This window comes from Camelus bactrianus, chromosome 4 (genome assembly GCF_048773025.1).
Source record: "Camelus bactrianus isolate YW-2024 breed Bactrian camel chromosome 4, ASM4877302v1, whole genome shotgun sequence".
NCBI classification, from domain to species: domain Eukaryota; kingdom Metazoa; phylum Chordata; class Mammalia; order Artiodactyla; family Camelidae; genus Camelus; species Camelus bactrianus.
Genome location: NC_133542.1, coordinates 89,086,031 through 89,110,996, shown reverse-complemented (window position 1 = coordinate 89,110,996; position 24,966 = coordinate 89,086,031). Strand labels below are relative to the sequence as shown.

The window sequence follows — 24,966 nt, the reverse complement described above, 5'->3', positions numbered from 1 at the left end:
TATAATTTAGCGCGGTGCTCCCATTCACGTAATGCTTCAGCCTTTGCAGTGCCTATGAGTAATTGACAGCGTCCACTCGTGGCAATAAATCAGACAGGCCCCGCCCGGAACGTTACGGTCAGCTCCACTGTCTACCAGGGAGGAAGGCTGAAAACCAGTGACTGCCATTAATTGGGAGTTTTCAGATCATAAAGTCAGAGAAAGTACATTTGTTGGCCTTTATTATTAATACATTTTGAGTGGCTCTTTAAAAAAGATATCTCTGATTGAATAAGGAGTAATGAAAAAAAAAATGGTTCCCTGGTATATATACCTTAATAATTATTGCAGTTCATTTCAAAGGAATGGCTTACTTTGACAAAGTGAGTGACCTTGAATTGTAATGTATGTAATAGGCTAGATGAGATAGGAGGCTTGAGGCTGTGTGATGTGGTATGTATGTCACGGAGCCAGAGAAATGAGGATTTATTTTCCTGAAATGCAAATCCAGAACAGGGCGGCTCAGGATACTCAGAATTGCGCTGTGCGAAGTACAATAGCGGGTCTGGAACGCTCTTGTAAAGAGTACGTTGCCTGGGGATAGTTCTGTGTGAGACATGCCTTAGATTTCCATTGTTGATCATGGGTAACCCTCATTAGCTCAAAACCGGGCATCGTCTCGCCGTGATAATTCTTCCTGATGTTGGGGGAGAAATGCAGAGGAAAATGCTTACAGAGCCTCTGAGGAAAAAGCACCCTTTGGTGCTTGAAAACTCCAGTATCGTGAAATACAGATCTTTATGAGGCAGGGTTGGATGGGATTAAAATGCATGAACTCTAGAGGCAGGTCGACCTCTGGATTTTATTTTCCGGCTCTGCCATTCATGCACCAGTTACATGACAAGTTACTCTCTCAGAACATCAGTTTACTTGTCTCTGAAGTGGGGAGGAAATTCTTGCCTCCTAAGGAGTTTTGAAGAGTAGAAGATTTGATTCACACAAAAACACCTGGATAAGTGCTAAATAATTTAAATTTTTCCTCTCCTGCTCTTCGGGAGAGCAAGTGAAGTCATCAGCCAGCTTTTAGGTTCTCTAGACTCAGACATCTCTTGGCATCCTTGGAGAGCAGTGTGTTGATCACAGGTTAAAGATAGAATCTCGTACTCTGTACCAAGAATGAATGCTGGGCAATTTAATTAGCACCATGGCTAATAAGGCTATCTGTTTTATACCAACCTGAAGTGAAATGATTTGTATCTGAGTACAAATACAATAATTTCCAACAGTAAATTTGATATTTCATAGCTTGCTTTTCAGGTCAGAGTTTTTTTTTTTTTTTTTTTTTTTTTGTATTGATGTATAAAATTCAGGCAGGGAACTCTCCTTGAGCTAATACTGCCTGTCTTTTGCAATAAAAACATAAATACAAATCTTCATTTGGGAGTGCATAAATGGGAATTCAGGTGTGTAGTGTTCATCTGCAATAGGGGACTATGGCTTTCTGAGCACTTTTTACGAGGTAAGAGCAGGAAGCTTTGGCTCTGTTGTTATGAACTTTTGGTTCAGTCGGATTTTACCCTTCACTCTCTGCTCTAAGAAAGTCCTATGGTCTGAATGTTTGTTTTCTCTGAAGTTCATGTGTTGAGATCCTAACTGCCAAAGGTGATGGTATTTGGAGGTGGGTTTGGAAGGTGATTAGGTCATGATGGTGGCGCCCTCATGGATAGGATTAGTGCCCTTATAAAGGAGGCTCCAAAGGGCCCTTGCCTCTTCCACCATGTGCAGTGATGACACAGTGAGAAGCCAGCAGTCTGCAACCCAGGAGAGGGCTCTCACCAGAACCCGACCATGCTGGCACCTTCATCTTGGACTTCCAGCCTCCAGAATGGTGAGAAATAAGTTTTTGTTGTTTACAAGCCACCTTGTCTGTGGTATTTTGTCATAGCAGCCTGAGCAGATTTAGACAGAAACCATTCAAACTGGGTTTTCTCCCTTTCTTTTTTATCCAATTTATAATATTACTGGTAGATATAAGCAATGCAAAACAAAACAAAACAATCACTTGGCAGAATCCTGACTAAAGAATTACATCTTGGTCAAGACATAGAAAGCTACAAAAAGGTGATGTGGAGAAAATTTGCTTGGTTAGGAATTAGAAATAATCTACCCAAAATAAACAAGTCAGTGGCTAAAATTGCACCTGGTAATTTTTTCTGATTGAAATTTAGGATGGAGAAATCAAATATTTGTGAATAAAATTTAGATCTGAAAAGCTTGGGCTTAGAAAAATTGGGTTTGGCAAAAATATTGGCCTCAGAAAAATAAGACAAAACACCACCACCTGGCTGTGGCAAGTGCTAGATTTTGTAAAATTTCATATGGTCATAAAACTAATCAAGGAACTAAATGTATGCCATTAATTTTACAAAGAAAAGAATTACTCCTAATGAAAACAAGTTTATTTATTTATTAAAATTGAAATATAGTTGATTTACAATATTGTGTTAGTTTCAGGTGTACAGCATAGTGATTCATTTTTTTTGACAGATTATATCCCATTATAGGTTATTGCAAGATATTGGGTATAATTCCCTGTGCTACACAATGAATCCTTGTTGTTGATCTATTTTATGTGTAGTCACTTGTGTCTGTTAATCTCAAACTCTTAATTTGTCCCACCTCAGTCCTCTCTCCCCTTTGGGAACCATAAGTTTGTTTTCTATGTCTGTGAGTTGGTTTCTGGAAAACAAGTTTATTAAAATAGAAATGAAAATGGAAAAAAAATTGAATATCATTTAACTCATTAAGGAATTAAATTGACTCACTGGAGTCTACTCCTGAAATGATCTCTTTATGAAAACGTAAGAATGTTGGTGTGATTTGGGCCTCCCTGCTGTGGATCAGGCCCCAGTGGTGTCTGGCATCTGCCCCAGGCCCCAGGCCTGGCCGTGGCCTTGGCCCCCTGTGCCCTCACCTCCTCCATGCAGCTCCAGCACCCTGGGTTCCAGCCACACTGGCCTCCTTGCTCCTCCCACAAGCCAAGCACGTGCCCTGCCAGCCCTGGGCTTTGCCATTCCCTCCACGAGAATGCTCTTCCCACAGATATCACCCGTCACTTCATGGTGGCCTCAACTCACAAGTCACTCACTCACTCTCCACCTCCTTACCCTGCTTTCTGTTTTCTCATAGTGACTATTATTTCCTGACATTATTATATCTATTTATTTGTCTACTTCGTTGACCAGAATGTCAGCTCCAAAGGTTCACTGCTTTGCCTGCAGTATTTCAAAGAGAGCTAGGCACGCAGAGGCTCACCAAATGTTGGTTTGAACAAATTCTGCATTAAAAAGTTTGCAGGGTCAGGATGTCCAGTGATTAAAAAACTGTAGGAGAAAAGCAACAGGATCCAAATATCCTGCATCACTAGAACCCAAGCTCCGTGTGTGTGGCAGACATCAGTGCTGGTCCTGACAGTTCTGATTTTCTTCCTTCTGGTCACATGGTGGGACTGCACATCTGTCCTCTCTCTCTTGAAAATAGATGTGGCCAGACACCTGGGCTCGGCCAGTGAAATATGGGGAGAAGGGCTGTCTGTCACTTCCAGCTGAAAGACGCTCAGAGCCCGCGTTCGATTTTGTAGCTCCCTTCCCCCTGTGGGGGTAAGCAGTGAGGCTCCAGGTGACCTCGGGGTGGTCATCTTGGTCCTTGAGTGAGGAGGGCATGACTGGAGCTCTCCCCTCTGGCCCGGGCTGGTTGTGGAGCATGAGAAAGGACTCCACCTTCATGGTTTCAGGTTACTGAGATTTTAGAGTTGTTTGTTCTATTGACTAATATAACAAGGTACACATTTTACCTCATTTAATTTGTACATTGTCCATAGGAGGCAGTCACTCTCCCTACCTACCACTGGGGACAGTGATCTTACAGAGATTAAATTTTCCAAAAATCCCACAGCTACTAAGAGGCAGAGCTGAAATTCAGATCCAATTCTGGCTGATTCCGTGGCTTGAGCTCTTAAACATAAGCTTTTTCGACTTCTCAGTATATGACTGCACACACATGTGATGGTCCGTATGGGTGAAAAACACTCATCAGAGCTTCTGTAGCCTCATTCAAAACAGAGAACCACTGAAATCCTTTCAAAATCCAGTGGCATGTCATCAACCTAGAGAGAAGCTGATGAGAACTGTAGGTCTCGTGTTTTTCGGACAGCATATACAGTGAATTAAATATTAAAACCCACTCGAAGGTAATTTGGGTTTGATGACTTTGAAAGGGGACTGGAAATAGTTCCTACTTGGGTACAATTATATTCATTCCACCTATCTCCATTTAGGCATTTCAAAAGCCCCAGTGGCTTTGCCTAAAAACAAAATTGACAAACCAAAAAAAAAAAAAAAAAAAAAAAAAAGCCTGAAGAACTTATTTTGGGAGGCCTAGCATACTCTTTCCCTCTGTGTGGATTTAGAAGCCAGGCTCTGAAGGTCATGGGAGAACATGGACCAGGGCAGCAGGAACACACCTCAGGTGCACGTGGCTCCAGGCTTCAGAACCTGTAACAGTGACGAGCCTACCTGCAAGCTAACGTACAGCACAGAGCTGGGGTGGGCAGCAATGCTCCTATTTCTAAGATTCCGTGACTGACAACCCCATCCTCTTCTCGTTGGAGGAGCTGGGTCCTGTTGTCATCATTGGTTTAGGCTTTGACAGTGGTTTTTCTATATTTCGATTTAGACCAATTATGATTTGAATTCAATTTCCAGGTTAGGGAAGGGGAGGGCGCCTTATTCTTTATGTGTAAGACTATCTAGGCAAGCAGGCAAGCATTTCTTCACAAATGAAGAAAACTACTTTTACAAATTTAGGATGATAGAGTCATTTCATTTGCAGAAAAAAAATGCTGTAATGGATTTATTTCAAGATATCAGCCATAGTGTGTGTATGAATATAAATACACACCTACACACACTATGTATACATATATTATGTGTATGTATAAAATGAGGTCTAATTAAGAAGAATTGCTGAGCCCCTTCTTGTGGGACCATGTGCTTTGCTCATGACTGTGAACAAGTTGACATGTGGATGATTTTTTATTTTACTCGTGTCTCAGAGCAAAAAAAAAGGATAAGGGACAGGCAGAGTCCCCCAGATAGGTTAGAATGTGGTCCTTTAAAGACTAGTCTCTCACAATGTAGTGAATCTCACATTCAATATCACACGGACTCCTACAAACTGTGAGGTGGAACCTGCGAGACACAGGTTCATCTTCCAGCTGCAGGCTTCTACCTCTTTATTGAAATTAAAGAGGCCTGTTAGGAAGAGGTTTGGATAGCACATTTCTGGACTCATGAAGGGCCCTCTGGACTAATCATCCTAAAAAAGATGTAAGAATATCTGGGGTTTCAGAGAACTCTGTTGGATTCCATGAGCATCAAAAAAACACTGGGATCCTTCTGTTAACAAATCTCATTGTAAGGAAAGCTAGATAAAGGAAGCCATGAAGACAAAAGAAACTGTGGGCACTAATGAAAAGCCAGGAGAAGAGAAAATCAATAATCCCTTGTGTGTGGTTCTGAACATCTTTCTCTGTGGTCAGGAAACAGGCGGCTTTGCTGAGTGTGCGTGTATGTGTGTGAATCCACACACTCGTGCTCCAAGAAGGGGCTGGAGTATAGATAACGGCAGAGAGATGGATGAAGTTCTTGCCAAATTGTGTGTGAATAAAAGAGTCCCATTAAAAAGACTAAAAGATGTGCCCTGGGAATGGGACGTGGTGGCTTTGCTTCGAAGGCACGAAGGGGCTGAGGCTGGGGAGGAGTAACAGTCCTGAAGCCTTGAGGTGACTGGAGAACTTGAATGGCCCAACGGCAAGTTTGTGGATTGAATGGTGTCCCCTTAAAAGACACTTCAAATCTTAACCCCTGGTACCTGTGAATGTGACCTTATTTAGAAACAGGGTCTTTGCAGTTGTAATCAAGTTCAGATGAGATCACATTGGATTAGTATGGCTCTAATTCAGGGACTCATGTCCTTATGCAAAAGAGGGAAGAGGACCATGTGATGACGAAGGCAGAGATTGGAATGATGCCGCTACAAGCTGAGAATGTCAGGGATTTCCAGCAACCACCAGAAGCTAGGAAGAGGCCTGGAAGGGTTCTTCCCTGGAAGTTTCAGTGGGAATATGGCCCTGCCTACCTCCTGGATTTCAGACTTCTAGCCTCCAGACTGTGAGACAATAAATTTCTACTGCAGAAGCCACTTGATTTGTAGTTTTGGTGTGGCAGGAAAATAGGACAGTAAGCCAAGAGCCATCAACTTTAGCATCAGGGCAGAGGGAGAAGGTGAGCAGAACTTGGAATACAGGTGGGTAGTGAAGACTCAGAGGTACTGGGAGCTGAGAGAGTCTGTTGAGTGACACCAGGTACACACTGAAAAGGGGTGGTTGACTGGTTCTCTCCGATTTCTCACTTAGTAGGACTAGGGGAGAACTTTTTGGCTGGAGGCAGGAGCCGTTACCACTCAGGTGTTCAGGTGGGGCCAGATTTCTCAACCCCCACCTCTGTTACTCCTTGTGACAGATTGCATTTTCCAAAGGTGGCCACAACTATAGCTCCCATCCCTCTTGCTCTTTGGAACGCTGCTACTTGAGCATCACACAGTGAGGTCTAATTCCCCTCCCACTGAATCTAGGCAAGCTTATGACTCCCTTGTAGCCGACAGAGTGTGGTGAAAGCAATGTGGCAGGAGTTCAAGGTTAGATAATGGAAAGCAATGCAGCTTACATATTCTGCCAGAGCAATAGACTTGTTCTAGAGCCTGGAACTACCTTTTAAGGAGTCCAGCTGTCTTGTAGCTGCCATGTTGTGAGGAAGCTCAAGCTGGCCTATGTGGAGAGACCACATAGAGAAGCCCCAGACTACATGAAGAGAGAGAGAGATGCTGGGCCGTTTTCCAGCTGCTTGCAGCCCCTCACCACCACCCTACACTCTTTCAGCTCCAGCCATCATCTGAGCCTGAGCCAAAGCCTCTGACCAAGTTCCTTCTGAAATCCTGACATGCACAGACTGTGGATAATAATAAAATAATTGTTAAGCCACTAAGTTTTAGAGTGCCTTATGATGCAACAGCAGTAACTGGAACCTCTTCAAACCACTGACAAAGGGCCACTGTCCCCACGAGTTGGAGCGACTCCTGAATGCTGTTACTTTTTCCCTTGAAACTCCCTTTCCCCACACGGCCATTAGTCTTCCAGTTCTCATCATTTTTTCTCCACTCTGAGCTCAGTTTTGCTGGTGCCCGTCTTCATTTTCTTTAGTTGCTCTGGGGAGCCTCATACTTTCCAGCCCTTTATTACACAGCGTTCATTGTGTCCCACCCTTTATATCTGATCCTACAGACCACATCTATCTCAACTTTGTCCGTGAAAAAAGGACCTCCAGGGACCAGATCTCACCCTTCTCAATTGGGAGGGTTTCAACTCCTCTGAGGCTGATAGGCTTTTTAGTATAACAAGAAAACATTTTAGTTAATCATGAACTCCTAAAGTATAAACACATCTGTCTCACCCACTGGGGGCTGTTCCTTATTCATCTTTGCACCTGCAGGTTAGTTCACTGCTTGACAGAAAAAAGACATGGATGGATGGATGGATGGATGGAGAGAAATGCTTGGAAAATATGAAGTGGAATTTACAAAACTGTGGCATATGTGCTATCATTTTCAAATTCTGTGCCCGTGGAAGGCATGGCTAACAGATCCTAGCACTCTTTCTGGGGACTGGAGAGATTGCCTCACACTGTTTAAACTACAAATAGAAACTAGCAATCAATCATATGTTGTACTCAAGGGGATTAAAAGCATAAAGACTCTTCCTGCAACTTCATTTTATTAAAAATAGTGTTAAAATGGAAGTCAAAATTCTGTGTACAGCTGCTTGAAGATAGTCAGAAATAACTTTCTTCAAAGTTTTATGCGAAGTTCATTAAACCCATACACACGTTTCCGTGTTTTTCGTGTGTATAGCATTTGTGTGAAGAAAAAAATACCTTGATGCCTTATGGCCTTTGCAGTTGACCGTAGTGTGGTGAAGTCTTTAAATGAAGAATCCATCTCAAAAGGGGAGCAAACAATGAAGCAAAGTGCGGATTCTGCAAGTCAATATGGTCAATACCGTTGGCGTTGTTTACAACCAGTCACTTACCAGGGTGACAGAAACAGTGGCAAGGGGAAATTACCCACCCGCCCATATAACTTCACTAATTGCTAGAATCAGTTTATAGACCATAAAAAAATCAATCTAAAGGAAGCGTAAAGAGATACATACTTGAGTAGACCTTCGTTATTATTATTTGAGCTCCTTACTTTTTATTAGCAGGATAATATTTCTGACAAATTATCCCATCAGTCTTCGCTTTTGTGCCCTCCTCTTATTGAAAGTGAGTTTTTTTTTCCTTTTCTCTACTTTCTGTGTTTTGATTTTCATAGCACTGTGCCTGGATTCGATGGAGAGAGAGGAATATTACAAGGGGGAGAAAAAGAACCATTTGTTGTGCGCGGACCAGTATCAGGGAGGGTGTCAAGCTCCTTATGCAACTTGTCTCGTTGAATCCCAACTACCTTTCCCATCTCCCCAACCACGAGGTGGTTACTATTGTTACATCCAGTCTACAGAGGAAGAAACCAATATTCAGAAATGTAGTCACTTGCTACACAACTAGGGAAGGGATTCAAATTCAGGTCTGTCTGTTGGAGCCAGAAATCTTGCTTTTGCTGTTGAACAAGTCTATGATTCCTTACTGAAAAGGTTTGGAGACAGATGTGCCTTGAAATTCAGTAGGGTCCAGAGTGAGGACATGATGCATATATCATATATCACGTAATACTCCCAGTGGGGTCTAGAACAGCACCCTCATCAAACCCATTAATATTTTAGCAGTGAAGCATAGCAACATTGAAACCAACTAGGATAAATAAAAAGTACAGAAAGCCTCATTTTTTTTGGCTGCCAAATGATTTTGCGCCTATCTTAGGAAATTTTTGGTTTTAAGAGCTTTGGGATTTCATGATTTTGGAGAAGGAATTGTGGACCCCTCTCATACTGGCTTGCAGGATAGAGTTTGCACACACTTGTCCTCTTTCTCAGGGAACTTTGAAATGGAGCAAGTTAGAATTATAAAACAAAAACAAAAAACAAAAGCTTGACGCTGTTGGTCACTGGGCTAAATGTATACACCCTTGGCATTTAAGAAATGAAAATGGCTTTAAGGAAAATTGGTAGCAGAACTATAATGGTCCTTGACAGCCTCCCAAATACAGAGAAGTAGGAAGACGAGGGAATCTCCCTGTGGTCTTTATAAACTAATCTCATTCGGGAGCCACCGAACTGTAATTCTAAACTGCAATCCATGCAGAACAGCCATTTGAACTTCCCATGAAACAGACTCTGCTTCTCTTTTTGGCCCCCGACCCCCTTTCAGTTACCTCCTCTGAGGATTGATGGGCATATCAGAGAGCCACTGGTATTTGTCCCAAGTAATTGGATTGACCCTTTGAAGAAAAGGTTAGTTCAGATAAAATGAAATTTTCGAGTGGAGGGCCAGATTCTCATCCAGGAACATCTGTAGTTTTCTTAAAAGATGGGTTTCATCACTGGTTCTATTATTTCATGATTCTTTATTATAGTAGATACACTTCTCCACTTCCCCCTTTCCCCAAGAGCTCCATCTCTTCTGTTGGCGTCATTTGACCACCTTCCCTGCCATCCTAGTCACAGACACCTGGGTCAAGCTGGACCAATCTCTTGGATTTTAATTATAAGGCACAGAAACAGAGTAAATGAGGTGGTTCAGGGGTTTGCATTTGTAAGCTCACTTCGAGTCAAGCCAGAGTCAGGGTCTCAGGATCCTGCCCTTGCATTCCCGGCACCCTGCCACACTGTCAGCTGGTCCCCACAGAAGAAATTTTAATGAAGTAGATTCTAGAAACAAATGGAGATGGAGAGAGAGGAAAAGAGAGAAAGACTGAGTGTTGAGGCTTGGTCAGGACTTAGTTGACTGATACCCTTTTATTAGTCAGGGTTCTCCAGAGAAAAGAACCAAGAGGAGATAGATATGTATTTAACATATAATATATAACACGTTATACATATATAATTATATACATATATATGTATATAATAAGAAATTGGCTGATGTGATTTTAGAGGCTGAAAAGTCCAAGATCTGCAGTCAGTAATCTGGATATCATGGGGGACATTTTGGCTACAACATGCTTCTATGATGATACCAACTGATGAACACCAACCACAGTCTTAGACAAGGTTCCTGGGTCCGTTAGTTTGCCATTTTAAGGGTTTGACATTTTAAATCAGTATCTCTTGACGTCTAAGCTAGGAAAAAATTGAATGAACATTTAATTTTCATTCAAAATTTCCTTCTTGGGAGTGAGTGCAAGAAAAACTCATTTCCAGCCTAAGTATATTTTTCTCTTTTTAAAGGAAATTCCATCTTGCCCCAGTATAGAATAGTCCCTTTAAAACTTCTGACTTACTGCTGGTGTATGATTTAAATGGCCTAGTGAACATTCTTTTTTTTTTTTGTCAAAAATAAAACAGGATGTTTGAAAGCCCAGGGAAAACTTTGACAGTTGACAAATCTCCTAAATGCAGTGAACTTATCAAAAACATCTTTCTAGGTAAACTTTAGTTCACCTTGTGAAGCTAAAATAGAACAAAGACAATACAGCAAACAAAACAACATTGGCAAGAAAGCTATATTGGAAAATCAGTATTCTACGCTGCCAACAGTTACCTTACCTGGCAAAAACTCTTCATAAAATAGCAAAGATAATTTAAATACATCCAGGCTCCTAGAGACCACATAAGAGTCTGATCTTATAGAATTCTAAAATTTTGGAATCTGTGGAATTTAAAGGGCAACTGTTAATCCCTCTGCCTTTGCCCTGGCTGCCTGAAAATCACCCAAGAGTTATAGGAGCTGATTGACCAGTTGTGAGCATTTTTTTCTCAGTACAATCTCTCATCTGTGAATGTTTAGGTATGCGTCACAACAAATTTGGAAATGGATGAGTAATTTTTACCCGGTGTCATTGAGCCTTACATTTGATCTGTGCTTTGATCTGCTATTTTGAAACAAAATGGCAATCTTTAGAGGGCTCAAATAGATGAATTTCCTATAATACTGAACAGTCTGTAGTCAAATTTGGTAGAGAGTAATTATGGGGAAACTTGGTTGCTTTGAGCAGGGTCCTTAGTCCACACTACAATGAGTTCACTTTATCTTTAGAAATCTTGAGGAAAAAAACCAAAGCTCTAAGAACTATGTCAACTGTAGGTGGTATGTGAGTGAGATTACCTAGAAATAAGATGGATTAATTAAATTGGAATAAATTAGACTAATTAAATAAAATTAAATGGGAGGAGTCAGCTCATGGGAGTCTAAAAATAAGGTTGTCAAATTAAGTAGAAAAACATTAGACTACTTAAATAAAATTAAATAGGCGGTGTCAGCCTATGGGAATAGCTCTTTGACTTGTAATTTAACCAGTGATATTAATATAGTACAAGAAAGAATGTATTTATTACAGCATACAAAGTGGATTCAAGAGAAGCCAACTCTACCAATGCATGCACATCAGTATATGAGGTAGGGTACCTATTCAGGGGACAGGGCAAAATACTGGAAAGGTGCTCTCTTATAAACTTATTATCCTGGCTTACATAAAATAGCCCTTGTTATACCTCCCTACACTACACGGTCTCCACATAAACTTCTAATTACTAATGTGGCTTCCTCAGATACTAGAAATAATGAAACTCACTCCAGTTAAATTATGCAGGAATGAAGTTTATTACAGGATTTTGGATAGCTCACACATTGTCTGGGAGGGCCAGAGGGTTATGCTTGGATGCTCTGCAGCCTGAAGCAGACCTCACAGTGGGATGCCTCCAGGGACGATCTCACTGCCACCACCATCACTGGAAACAGGTACCCGCTTATTGGTCTGCCTTAAAATTACCTTCCGTATCATTATATATTTTGATTTTGAAAAAAACAAAATTCTGATTTTGTACAGTGCCAGGTCAAAAAGCTCATGTAGGTGTGTCTGATTGGAAACGTCCAGGTCCCATGGCTTTCCCTTAGCTTCAAGAAAGTCAGGAAAGCATGGAGATGCCACTCATGTGGGGCAAAGTCCCCAAATACAGAAACGATGACAAAAGCCCACCAAAGAGAAGAGCCAGATGGAGGCGTTAGCCCCCTTGGCATGGGAATGCCGTGTTCCCCGCTGTCAGTGAATACACTGACTGGTCTCTATTATTCATTGGCTTCAAGCCTAGAGCATCTGGGAACTAGTAGAAAAGCCCCATTTCTGGACCTGCAGGGCTGTGGAACACACTTGGGCCATGGCAAACTCACCAACCTAATACCACCCTGAGTGGGGCCCTCTGCTGCCGCCCAGGCAGCCAGTTCTCCCCTGGCAACACTCTATTATTTTCAAATTTCAACACCAATGTCTTAGACCACATGTAAATCAATCCCAAGGCTAAATATTTAGCCTGACATATGAAAGGAAGACTATAGGAGCAGCTTTGTCAACGGGTGTTGTTTTGATTAACACGAATCTCCACGCTAAATGTGCTAATGTTGGGAGTTGGGAACCATGGCAGCTGGGCTGCTGAGTGAGTTGGGGGCCCACATGCAGGGGTATATGGGTGGGAGTGGCCTGCCCTGGTGGAGGCAATGTCTGTAGAGAGATTAAAAACAATAAAGCCAACTAAAAGTTGGTTTGCTTTTTATTATCATCATGTGTGGGCAATTCTGAACTGTGTCAGTGATAAAATACTCCTACCACCAAAAATCTTTTTGTTGGCTATATTCTAAATAGTTATTAAAATTACTATTATGATTTAATAATACATATGTCAGCCTCAAATTAAGTTTTCTTATTCTTTAATAAAGACTGTATTCTACATGGGAGTTAATTTGGAGAACTCCCTGTTATGTAGCAGATCTCTGATGTATCTGGACTCATTACATGCTTGTTTTGAGAGTAAATGTGTAATGGTCTGGATTTGATCAAGCATGCTTTGGGTGGAGTATAGGTCTCCAAACCCTGTGACACTGCAGATTCTGTGTTTAAATAGCAGATTGGAAAGAAACAATGACATCCCAGTGAATATAAAGGAAGCCTGAGTTATTTTAATTCTGTCACCTTATGTGACCACCTGGAGATTTTGTGTTTAAAATTTAAAACAAGTAATTGCAAAGTGTAACATTTTTGTTTGGTTAAGTGGAAATATTAGTTCACAAATGAAATATTTTACTAAATTTTGAATGACATTCTTTAAATAGAAATTTCTTCTTTTTAAATTGTTAAGTGTTTTGCAGCTGAAGAACAAACACATCAATAAATAATGGTGGGGCAGGTAGAGCTCAGTGGTAGAGTAGACCTGCTTAGCATGCACGAGGTCCTGAGTCCAATCTCAGTACCTCCACTAAAAATAAGTAAGTAAATGATCCTAATTATACGCCCCTTCCCCCCCAAAAAACCCAAATTAAAATAAAATAGTTGCTTAGCAAACATTAAAAAAGAGAAGGGAGACGCACCTCCTCTTAGTTTCTGACCGCGGAGTAGTTGCCCCCAGCTGCTGCTCCTCCCGGATCCTCCCGCACTTCTTGCATCCACATGCTTCTGTTCTGAGTCTTGATTGAGATGCTTAGCCTTTCCTTGCTTGCTCTGAGTTTCAGACCAGGTTTGGGGCTTTCCTACTATTGTTCCAAGGACCAGGCAGCTGTCACAGTCTTGTCTTCTGCTGAGCCCTGAGATGTCCCAGTGCTTTGCAGGATCAAACCCTGGGAGTGACTGGGGTGGATGGGGCAAGGCAGGGGGTCGGAGTGGAGGGAAGAAGAGAAGGAGGGAATGCTAGTTGGGTCTCCTTCTTTTCCAGTCTGCCATTATCATGGGGCTTCTGTTGGCTGCTATTTAAATACTTTGTTTTTTATATTCCCATTCTTTCACTTAATTTTTTACATAGGCAACACATTCACATGGTTCAACTATCAAAAAGTATAAAAAGGTACCCATGGGAGAATCTCCCTTCCACCCTTGTCTTGCCCCTACCCCTACACCCGGCTGCCCTGCATCCCACCCCAGGGTAGACGCTGTTGCAGTTAGTTGCATGTATTTCCAGATTAGGTGAGTGGGTGTCCATGAAAACGCAAGCAAATTCTATATATACTTATGCCCAGCTCTTTTACAAAAAATGGTGGTGTCTGATACTGCACTTTTAATGAGTGAGCCTTTCCATGGGAGATGGGAGTGGGGCGATGAAGGGTATCTGACAGCTATCCAGGGAATTTGCACAATTACTCAGTGAATTTATAGAGCGATGAATCTAAGGAATCTCTCCTAGTTCAGACTAGTAAGAATGTGTTGGACTTCTTCCTTCTTCTTAAAATTTTCCTTCTCCCCTCACTGCCTCCTTTCCTTCTTTTTCCCTTTCCCTCCCTCCCCCTGTTTCTTTATTTTGGAGTGGCTACATACTCTAGGTATTTGCTGCTACCTCCATCTGTCCAGACATTGTTGATCTGGATCTTTGTTGCTGCAGGATAAGACTCTCACTCAGCAACTCCCCCAAATTTGGTCTCAGGGCACAGTACTCCTTATGCCAAACAGGGATGAGTCTCTGCTGCCAGGCTGGCTCCCATCAAAATGTGCAGATACGCTCTTGTCAGCTTTAGTGAGAGATTCAGAGTCAAGTTTGCGTCTTGGACTTAATCTGCCCATCACGTGTGATTATGCTTGGGTAAATACTCAGCAAATAATCAGACTCTTTCTGCTTCACTACTCCTGGGGATGCAAACTTCCGTGATGCCAGTTCAGAGGGGCCCTTTGAACTGCTCTTGTCAAAACACCATGTGCGGATTCTCCTGCCAGGACAGCATCACCCGACACTGCCAATTCTTATTCAGTATTTTAATAAGCGTGCTGAGTAGAAACCAACGGGGTAGTTTGTGGAGCTAAACAAATTTAGGAACATGTAGAAGATGAGGAAGGGGGCACAGGCTCCCTCCCCCATTCCTGTAAACAAGGACAATTGCCTTCTCTCTGCCCTACGGACATGTTTCACCTGATGCGAACATGCCAGACACCTGACTATGGGGGCATTGGAGATAAATCAGCTCTTCGTCTGTATGGCCATTTAAAAATACTGTGGCATAATTTGAACAAATTCCTTGGAGGAGAAAACTTTTACATGGTGGTTACTTAATTCTCCTATGGTGAGGACTTCCAGGCCCCCAAAAGCTTTCTCAGCCTTTCAGGCACATTAAGGTTGTTATGGCTGTCAGTGAGATGTGGGTGCCGCGACGCTCCCCTGCCTGGAGCAGCTCTTATGTCCCTGCTGAGTTCCAGCTCTCGGTGGTTTTGAGTAGAAATTGTTGGGGGGACCTTTGGCTTTCTGGAGTTTTCCCTTCTTCCACAGATGTGTTATTCTGAGATGTAACTTGCTGTGGACGCCCACAGGAAGTGGCCTCCCTTTTGGGGGACCTTATACTTCGGTGTTGCTGGAAACGGAGGGGGCTGTGGTCAGTGGCGCAGTTGGTGATGGTTAGACAAATGGTTTACCTCTGGGATTTCCTCTGCATCTCCCTTGGAGAAATGTGTGGGCCAGCCCTATAATTCACTTGGGGGTGGCCTGTCATGGCGCTGGATGGGTTTCAGGGTACACAGTGTGGATGGCGAGAGAAAGAGAGTCAATGAGAAGGCATGAGATTCTCCGCTGGATGAAAGCAGATGTTAATGGTCAGCTTTACTGCTGGTCCTGTGTCTCAGGGAGCTTGTGAGAACTCAGATCCTTGCACCTCCTTCCCTCCATGTGGAGTGTTTGAGGCCTGTTCAGTTTTGCCCCAGATGTGCTTTTCTGGGGTCAGGATTTGGGTCTGGGTGGAAAATGGGGAAGATCAATCCTCTTTCTTGGAGGACTGCCAGGGTTTGTTTCGCTCTGTTCTCTGCGCCGAGGTCGGAGTGGCCCAGGATGAGCAGAGGGTTGTCGGCTCAGAGCCCCATCTTTTCCAGGCAAGTAAGTTACTTTTCTTCTATGGCTGTCCGTGTTCTAGTCCCTTTTCTCACTTCCTGGAATTCTTACCGACATCACCACCCCACCTCTCTCTCCCCCCCCAGTTTCTGGTGTCTTTGTGTCCTCGGGAAACTCAGGGCCCGCATTTTTCCTGCAACTTAAGGTTAAATGTAGACTGGCCCTCGTCCATCACTGCTTCTCTTGTCCTTCTGTGCCTTAGTCCTGGGGACCTATGGTGCCTCAGTGGGGTTCAGATTCTTGCATCCATGCTCTGTGGGGACCTGATCGCAGATGCCCCCAGCTGACTTTGAATATCCATTTCAGCCCTAGATTTATATTTTGGAGCTGCTGCAGGACTCAGAGTTCCTGCTTTCATGGCAAGGTCGTTCTGATTTTCCTGGTTTAAAATAGGGAGGGCTGTCTTTAGTGATAACAGTGGTTCATTTTTTGGTTATTGTCATGGGGCTGGGAAGGCAGCATGATAGATTAGAAAGGACACTGGATTTGGAGCCAGACAGACAAGGATTTGAATGCTGGCTCCCCCACTTACTAGGAGCAGACTTTGGTCTGTTTTAGCATCCCTGGGCTCTTGTCTGTAGAATGTGGGAGATTGGTACCCACCTCCTGGGCTCATGATGGAACATTAAGTGAAATAAAGTTCATACACCACCTGGGACAAAACAGACATCAAATAACGTTAGTCTCTTTTCCTTCCCGCTCTTTTAATCCATTCCTTGCCCCATTTCCATCTGCCTTCCCCGCAGCCAGGACTTGACACCTGGACTGGAGCCCAGTTTTCCCTGCCGTTGGAACGCACTGCTGCTTTCCCCTGAGGGCTGTGGCCCGCCCCTCCGACACAGTGTACACAAGTTATGGTGTAACTCGAGCCAGCGTTAGGAATTAGCACACACGTGAAAAAGCCTCTTGCAGACATTTTGCTTTACGCGGTGGTGGAGAGCCTGTTTGTCTCCAGGCAGATGTTACGGTCACTACTGGGCAATACAAAGGGAGGCTTGGCTTGCAAACACAAGTAGGGATAAGTTGGCAAGCACTGTAGCCTACTTATTTTGACTGCGCAGGACATGCACTGCCCCTTGTGGCTGCAGGATAATGAGGTGGTGGAAAGCACAAGGAGTTTCAGGCCACGCAGCCAGTCATGGCTTAGGATGCAGGGGTGGGGGGTGGGTGCCTTGATCTGATCGCCGTCCTGTCGTCTCTCTCCAGCCTGGCCCTTTGTGCCTGGGATTGATAGCCTCCACTTGGAGGGATTTGTCTTGAAGACTGACTTGTGGCTGCTTGGACAAAAGCCAGGTCCTTAGGCATAATCCAAATGCGTGCATTCTCAATGGGGGTGATGTCACCCCTGAGGGCGTGAAGACTGCTCCTTGGGGAATGAAAAATCTGCTTTTTATGTATAAAGCACAGGTATGTATAGAATACATAAACTGATATATGCTGTACCTGTGATATTAAAATTTCATGAGGGATATTTACAGAAACAAATATCTAAAAAGTCTCCTTAAGGGGGAAAGAATGCAAAAAAAAAAAATAGTTTGAGAAAGAAGGTCTAAGGTTCTCAGCTTTGGTTGCAAACAAGAATTATCAGAGGAGTTTTAAAAGTCTTGATGCCTAAGCTGCACCTCAGACCAATCGAATCTGAATCTTTGGGACTGGACTCAGTGTTTTTAAGATCCTCTAGCTGCCAAGTTGGACAACCCCTGCTTGGAGCCCTGGCACTCAAAGTTTAGTCCTCAGACCAGCAGCTCAGTGTCACCTGGGAGTTTCTTAGACAGGCGGACTCTCAGACCTCCAGGTGATTCTTGTGCTTATTAAAGTTTGAGAAGCACTTGGGTAAATATTTATTACTAACATGACCTCAGAGCACTTTAGTGCAGCTGCATTAATCCAGTGTCAGCATGTTTCCAGCTGTTTGTTTCAGGACTTCATTGTTGGCCTTTGGACTGAGAGGCCTGACGTACTGAGGGTGGCCCAATGCTGCATTTGTACTCTGACACGCTGGGAAGCCCTCTGATCTCTCAGAAACTGAACAGACAGCTCGTTCCCAGGAAGGGGACCAATGAGAGCAAAGGGGCCAAGTCCAGTCAGCTGGAACTAAGGGAGGCCCAATCTCATCATGAAACCGTTACCTTAGAGGTGGTAGTTCTTGGGCAAGAGGTTGATGCACTGATGGTGATGGTTGGGACAAGATTTACTTGGTGAGTCTATACGATGAATGGGAACAGAGAAAGACGGGAGAGTTGGTAAAACTGCTGGGATGCTGTACAGACATCTTTGTGTGGTCTGCCTGTCATTCATTTGTTCATTCATGTATTCGTTTACTCAACAAATGTTTATCAAGTGGTCCTTATTTGGATACGACCTGGAATAGTTGTTATGGGGAAAAAAAAAAATGACAGCCTTGAGGGGAGAGCTTTGGAAGGAATGATCCATAGTTATATATGTTGGGAATCAGCTAGTTTTGATCAACTTAAAAACACTGCTTTATTTATTGAAATCGACAGATACAGAGTCTTTTTAAATCTAAATCATTTTGTAAATAGATTACCTAGAAAATAAGAGTTTAATGTTATCTGTGTTAATTTAAACAAGAAAAAAACATTTCTGGCATACTTTCACTTCCTGTTTTAGATCGGCAGGGGTTTGGATTAGGATCCAGAAATCCTTCTTTGCTCATTGCTGCGGACTGTTCCTTGATAGTTCATGAAACATTATTAGAGGGACGTAAAACTGGTGAGTCCATCACTGTTCAGACAGACTCAGGCTGTGAGCTGATATATTACTGAGTCAAGCTGTCTACTTCTCGGGGTTTCCGCATCAACTTGACTACTGCAAGGATAATCATTCTTAATTGTAGTCTCATAATTTAACCAGATGAAGGTTACTAGAATAAAGCATTTGAAACTTTAAACGGCTAATGGTTTAGACGTCTTTATATCCCTGTCTTTAGGATGAGACACGGATAATGTGCTCAACTCTTCCACCAACATTAACTTCTCACATTTAAAATGTTGAATTAAACAATTCAGTTTAATTTAGGGTCCTTGACAGTGTAATAGATTTTGTTTAATAGGCAATGTCTAAACCTGGACCTAAGTCACCTCATTTTAGTTAATGTATTTTTCCCACAAGGAGGGTTCGATGTAAATCCATCAGACATGTATGGATCTGTGTGACCTCATAACAACCCCTCTGGAGGTGACATAAGAATCACTCACATGGTGACATGAGATGGTAACAATCATGCAGAAATGAAAAGGGTATTTCACTCATTTGTCCCCTTAATCCTAAGAAAAGAGTGTATAAGCAACATCCAGTGAACCTTAAATGCTGACACTGGGAATCATGTTTAGTTATTTTATAGCACTGTATAGTTACAAGGTTTCATAAAATGTCCCTTAAATTTTCTTCTCAACACTATTATGAGATTGGTGAGGTTTTTCCCCCTGCTCTTTTCAAATCACATACAGAAAGCCCAGAAATAGTGGAGGAGCTCGGCCAGAGGACATTCTCCTGCCCCGGGTTTCCCATTAGGAGGACGGAGCAGCTCCTCTGTGGTCAGATCACCTGGGTTTTGACGCCAGCTACACCGTCACTAGCTATTTGCTTCTCTCATTCATTCTCTCATCCAATACACGTTTGTTTGAGCACCGCGTTCCAGGGGTGAACTAAATGTGTGATGTTTATTTAACTCATGGAGTCTACAATTACAACTGGGTGTAAATCAAATGAATATAACCCTTGTTCCTTATCCGTCCAAAGGGATCATAATACCAGACTCCTGGGATCAGGGGCGGAGGCAATGAGCCGGCAGGTACTCAGTAATGGCTATTAGTAGGATCAACATTTAGCATGGATAAACATTGCTCCTTATATAGGATTCAATGGCTCTTTCCCTCGTGGGCTATGAGAATTTAAAGAATAAGAAGGTAAGGGTGTCTCTTGGGCCTTCAAATAAGGAAACTTTGTCTTATTTTGTCAACTGCCCAGAGTACTTGGCGAATTCTGTCCACAGAAAAGGCCCTCAACAAACCTTTGCTGATGCAGAATTCCATCCCTTCAATGGTGAGTACATTGGTACCCAACAAGAGGCTTTGAAATTGTAGTCAGATTTACTTCCCAATAAACTAGAAGCAACAGGATGTAGGAGGCCTGGTATTCCCGTGTGGTCCATGCTTTTATTCAGACTGGCAAAACTGGCAGGTGACAAGAATGCAAAGTATTTTGGGCAAGCCATCAGGAGATGAGGTTGGGAAGGTGGGCCATGGAAGGCCTTGAATGGCGTGCCAAAGAGTCACTGAAGAGTGTTAAACAGGTGAGCGACATGATCAAATTTGTGTTTTAGAAACAGCTCTTTGAATGTGGTAGTAGGAGCACATGGCGGGCAGGGAAGGGGAGATTAACAGAGTGGTGAGAGGGAAAACGTAAGGCCTCAGGCCACAGCTCAGGTGAGCAACAGTGAACTAACATAGGACCAGAGAGGGGGGAGAGGAAGGGGCAGATGTTAGGGATATGATCAAGTGCAGAAGTAGGACTTGGTGACTGATTTCACATGGAGCTTCAAGAGAGCTGCTAAACTCTCTGGTGACCTCAGGGTTGTTCCTCTTAGTGAACAGGTGGAAAGAGTGGATTCTATTGACTGGAAGATGGAGTTAGAGTATGTTTTGGGAGAAAAGGTCATAAAGGGAGTTTTATGTGCCTTTGGGACCGTAAGCAGGCTGTTGATGTGTGTGTGTGTGTGGGGGGGAAGGACGAAGTCTTTGAGATCAGGTATATCAAAAAGAGAAGAAATACGGGTCAAAAAGGGATCCCAGGAAACAACAAATTTAAAGGATGGAAGAAGTAGGTGGAGACAGAAGAGGAACTCTTGAGAAGCTCTGTTCTTCCTCTAGTGTCCCCAGTCTTGGCGACTAGTATCTGGTCATCCAAGCCAGAAGCCCAGGCATCATCTTTGACATCATCTTTTCTCACATCCCTTCTGAACCAAAGCTTGCAAATTCTACCTCTGTAATTGTCTTGCATCCCTTTCTTTTTCATCCCACTGACAACTTTAGTTCATCTCCATAATTCAGTAGGTTGGAGGTAAGGCCTGCAATTCTGCATTTCTAACAAGCAGAATTTCCCCCAACACCCTGGTTTATGGGAGTTGCTTGGAGGGCTCCCAGCACCCTGGTGGTCTGTGTGATACATGAATTGGATTTGGTCATTAACAAGTGTTGACTACACTCCCTTTCAGTTGGTTTAGTGCTTTGGTGTTAGGGATGCTGAGTTACTTACCCATCTGGCCTTCTAGTCTTGCCAACTGGGCAGAATTAACTTACTCCATCCCTGGGGTGGTGAAATTGTCCTCAACTCAGATACAGGAGTGATTTGCAAAAGCAAACCATTTTTCTTCTAAAATTGTGCTGCACAAATGAAAGGTATACTGATAGCTTCACAAAATCATTTGCAGAGATTGCATGTATTATAAATATTGATGCCAAATGGAATTGTGATTTCAACGCACAGCTTTGAGCTGGCTACGTGAAGAAATCCCATGCGGAATCTGTTTGGGCAGCGAAACAACCTCTTGCATGAAATCAGCTGGGTTTACATGTACTGCATTAGTTTTATTTAAAAGTTGTATCTTATGAGAATCAGAGCTTTGAAATCATCAAAGAACTCAGGCTTCAAATATGGGTCAAATATGGCCTGCTTCATCCTGGACTGTGCTCACCTGTAATTTTTGTCAAAAAAACAGTTCTTTTCCTAGTTCAATGGATGTCAGTCTTGACTGTCATTAGAATCACATGGAGAGCTTTAAAAACATACTGATGCCTGGGTCCCAAGGTCTCTGAAATCAGAATCTCTCAGGCAGTAGTGACCAGCCCTCAGTATGCTCAAAGAATTCCCCCAGTGATTCTAATGTACACTTGAGGCTGTGAATCACTACACCTTGTTGACACATTTTGAATTTCTAGGCCATTAGAACCTAACTTACCCACTACTGGTGTGGAGTTCAAGTTAGTAGGCTTAAAAATCAGTTAGTAATTACAATAGAAGCTGAAGTAATTAAGTATGTAATGTGGAGCACCCCAAGTGTCTTCCACTAAAATTACATCTAAAAACTGCAATATTCTGAAGGCTGCCAACAAAAAGACAATATGTATTCCTGAAGCTTCCATAAACACGACTTTCTTCTAAGTCATGTCCAACTGTCATTAACCACTGGGGACCCTCTGTATCACCTCTGTTATACATCAGACATCCATACAGCTCACACACATTGGATTTCTGCCTCCCCTCGCCACACGGGAGGTTCCTAGAGCACATCCAATTGTCTGGGTCACTCGCACCCTGAGTACACAGCATACACCCACAGAGCGGGGGTGGTGGTGGAGGGATCAGTACACACTTGTTGAAAGAAACAGAGGGTCACTGATGAAGAAACGCCAGACATTTAGAACTGGAATAGACCCGAAATATGAAATAGTCTACCGATCTCATTTGCAGGTAAGAAAACTGGCCCTTGATGGTTAAGTGATTTGCCCACGTCCAAACAATTTGTTAGGGGCAGATTCAGAACTGGAATCCTGGTCTTCTGATAGATCCAATCTCTTTCCACTTTATCAGGTTGCCTGAGAAGACCTCATTATTGTACAGGTGGGGCTGCGGATCAGTGAAGAGCAACTTGCATTGTTTAATGCCAGTTTGGAACAATAAAAATAGAATAATGAGCCATGTTAGCACAAATAGCAAAATTGAAAAAGTATTACGGCTGCTTTTGCCTCTGTGCTAAGTGTTTGATCTGTAATAATAAAATGCTCACTTTGTCCTAGATCTTTGGACACAGCAGTGACATAATTCTGACTGCATTATTCCTCGCTGGTCCAGGGGAAACATTCTAAGAGGCTTATTCTGATAGTGAAGATTGTGCATCTATTCTTTTGTCCTTCTGCTTGTTAACATTGACAAATCAGCTAGAGGGAGTCAAGTAGCCCTATAGATAGTTTAGAAGGGCATGGCTAGATGGACAGATCTGTGGGTGAACGGACAGATAATCAAAGGGATATTTTATCTACAAAAAGGAAATTTGTCCCTGTGCAGACAGTCCCTTCGTGCATCTTGTCCTAGACATGGCAATAGGCTTCCCTCAAGATGTTACTGCATGTTCATAACATAGATTAATATTTAAAGAACTAAGGTTTTTACTCTTCATATAAAATATCAGATAAAGCTATTATTCTCACTTTGGCTGGGAATGGCCCTTAGTATTTGGAAATAATAATACACACTATATGCTTATTTAGTACAGATAGAAACCCTTTGGGCTGCATGTAGACCAGGTTGCCAAGAACTTTCAGAATAAGGATGATTAGGGGAGGGGCTCAGTTGAGTCTGGAGACTCTGGCCCAGAGCTAGGAATTGCGTGTCCCTCCGGCTGTGCGTGCTCCAAGCTCCAGCAGCTCCGATTCCAGGTTCCCGGGCTGGACCAGCGCTGGGAGCCTCTGGACGGAGGCAAGCTCAGGAGACAGGAGGCAGGGTACCCCAGAAGTGAATTCAGGTCCTGAGTTTTCCCAAGGTAATTTCCTGACTTTCTGCATGGCATCTCCCCAACGTTCATTTGCTTCAAGGACTTTGGCAACCAGATTAGGCCCCCAAATCATAGAGTGAAACTCATAAAGTGTATTTACCACAAATCCTTGCAAGGGAAACTCTAAGAGATAATAAAACTCCTCTCTGATTAGAAAGTCATGTTCTTTGCTTCATACTGACAAGCTTTTAAACACAACATCTCCCTTCCATCTTGGCCTTTAGGACGTAGTAAGTGTCATCCAAAGGTCTTTTGCTTTTCCAATTATTCGAACTTGGTCTTACTCAGAAATGTTATATGAAAGTGCATATCCTTGGAACTTATTCGTGTCTGGTCTGCTCACAGCTAATTTAAGAAGGCTGAGCTCAGAGTTACTTTCTGAAGGCACAGATACTCCTGCAGAGGGACAGGGGAGGAGGACAGCCCTGTGCTCAGGGCAAATGAGTGCCTGGGGCCAAGGAGGGGCTTTCCTGTAGGGGACCCACTCATGCTTCTCTGACTTTGGAACTATGGTCCAAGGACTTTGACAGTGAGGAAGAAATGAGTAGCATTAATTGGTGGGAAGGGATGGGTAGAAGGACTGAGAGACTGGTATCAACCATTTAGATGTTTGCTAGAAAGTTCATTTGGCTGGGAGCAGAGCAATCCATACATTTCTGACCTGTCTTACTAAAAAATTTCAGAAGCTAGAGGCTGTCCAGAGGTGCACATCAGGGGATATGTAGGGGCTAGGAGAAGGGGCGAAAGTCATATAAACGAATGAAGTAGGCAGGATGTAACAACTGGGAGTGATGGAGACAGAGGCAGATGGAAAAAGTATTTCCTGTCGAAAAGAGGTAGATGCTTCTCAGTTCCAGACTTGCAGCGTCTTTCCAGATCTTCTGAATTTGCTGAGGAAGTTAGAAATCTGGATTTCTATGTAAAATCTTTTCTTTTAAAAATGTTTTTGACCAATTAAACCGCACACTTCTGGGCCCCAGATCTGGCGAAGGCCAGCTGGTGTGCACCCCTGCACAGTTAGTTTCTGAAGTTCAACTCTGTCCAGTCTTTGAAAATCAGGAGAGTTGGGGGCTGGAATGCCCCTTGGGAGAGGCCAAGGATGGAGGACAGCTGTCACCAGAGGCATGTTCACCTGAATCCCATGTGTGTACTTTGGACACAGCTAGTTGAGTAATCGGTGTCCTGTCCCCAAGTCAGCAAGAGCTGAGCCTACTTTGTGGGCTCAGTAATGTCATTTGAGGACAGCAGAAAAAGCAGACAACTCAGCTCCCCATTGTCCTCTCATCTTCTTTTTGCC

At 43.1% G+C, this 24,966-nt stretch overlaps 1 protein-coding gene across 29 annotated transcripts in view; it reads left to right on the top strand.

The window, feature by feature from the left end:
* LOC105078787 (recQ-mediated genome instability protein 1-like) overlaps window positions 1–24,966 on the top strand; it is a 345,845-nt gene that overhangs the window by 287,501 nt on the left and 33,378 nt on the right. For 2 of the 29 annotated variants that reach the window (XR_012506751.1, XR_012506747.1), the window contains exons 1-3: window positions 18,110–18,294; window positions 18,728–18,829; window positions 20,087–20,161. The exons of 24 other annotated variants lie outside the window; for them this stretch is intronic. The gene's annotated coding sequence lies outside the window, so the exon portion shown is untranslated. Of the gene's footprint in view, window positions 1–18,109; window positions 18,295–18,727; window positions 18,830–20,086; window positions 20,162–24,966 lie in introns of those variants that run through there. 3 more of the 29 variants (XR_012506753.1, XR_012506750.1, XR_012506752.1) reach the window with 2 other exon arrangements.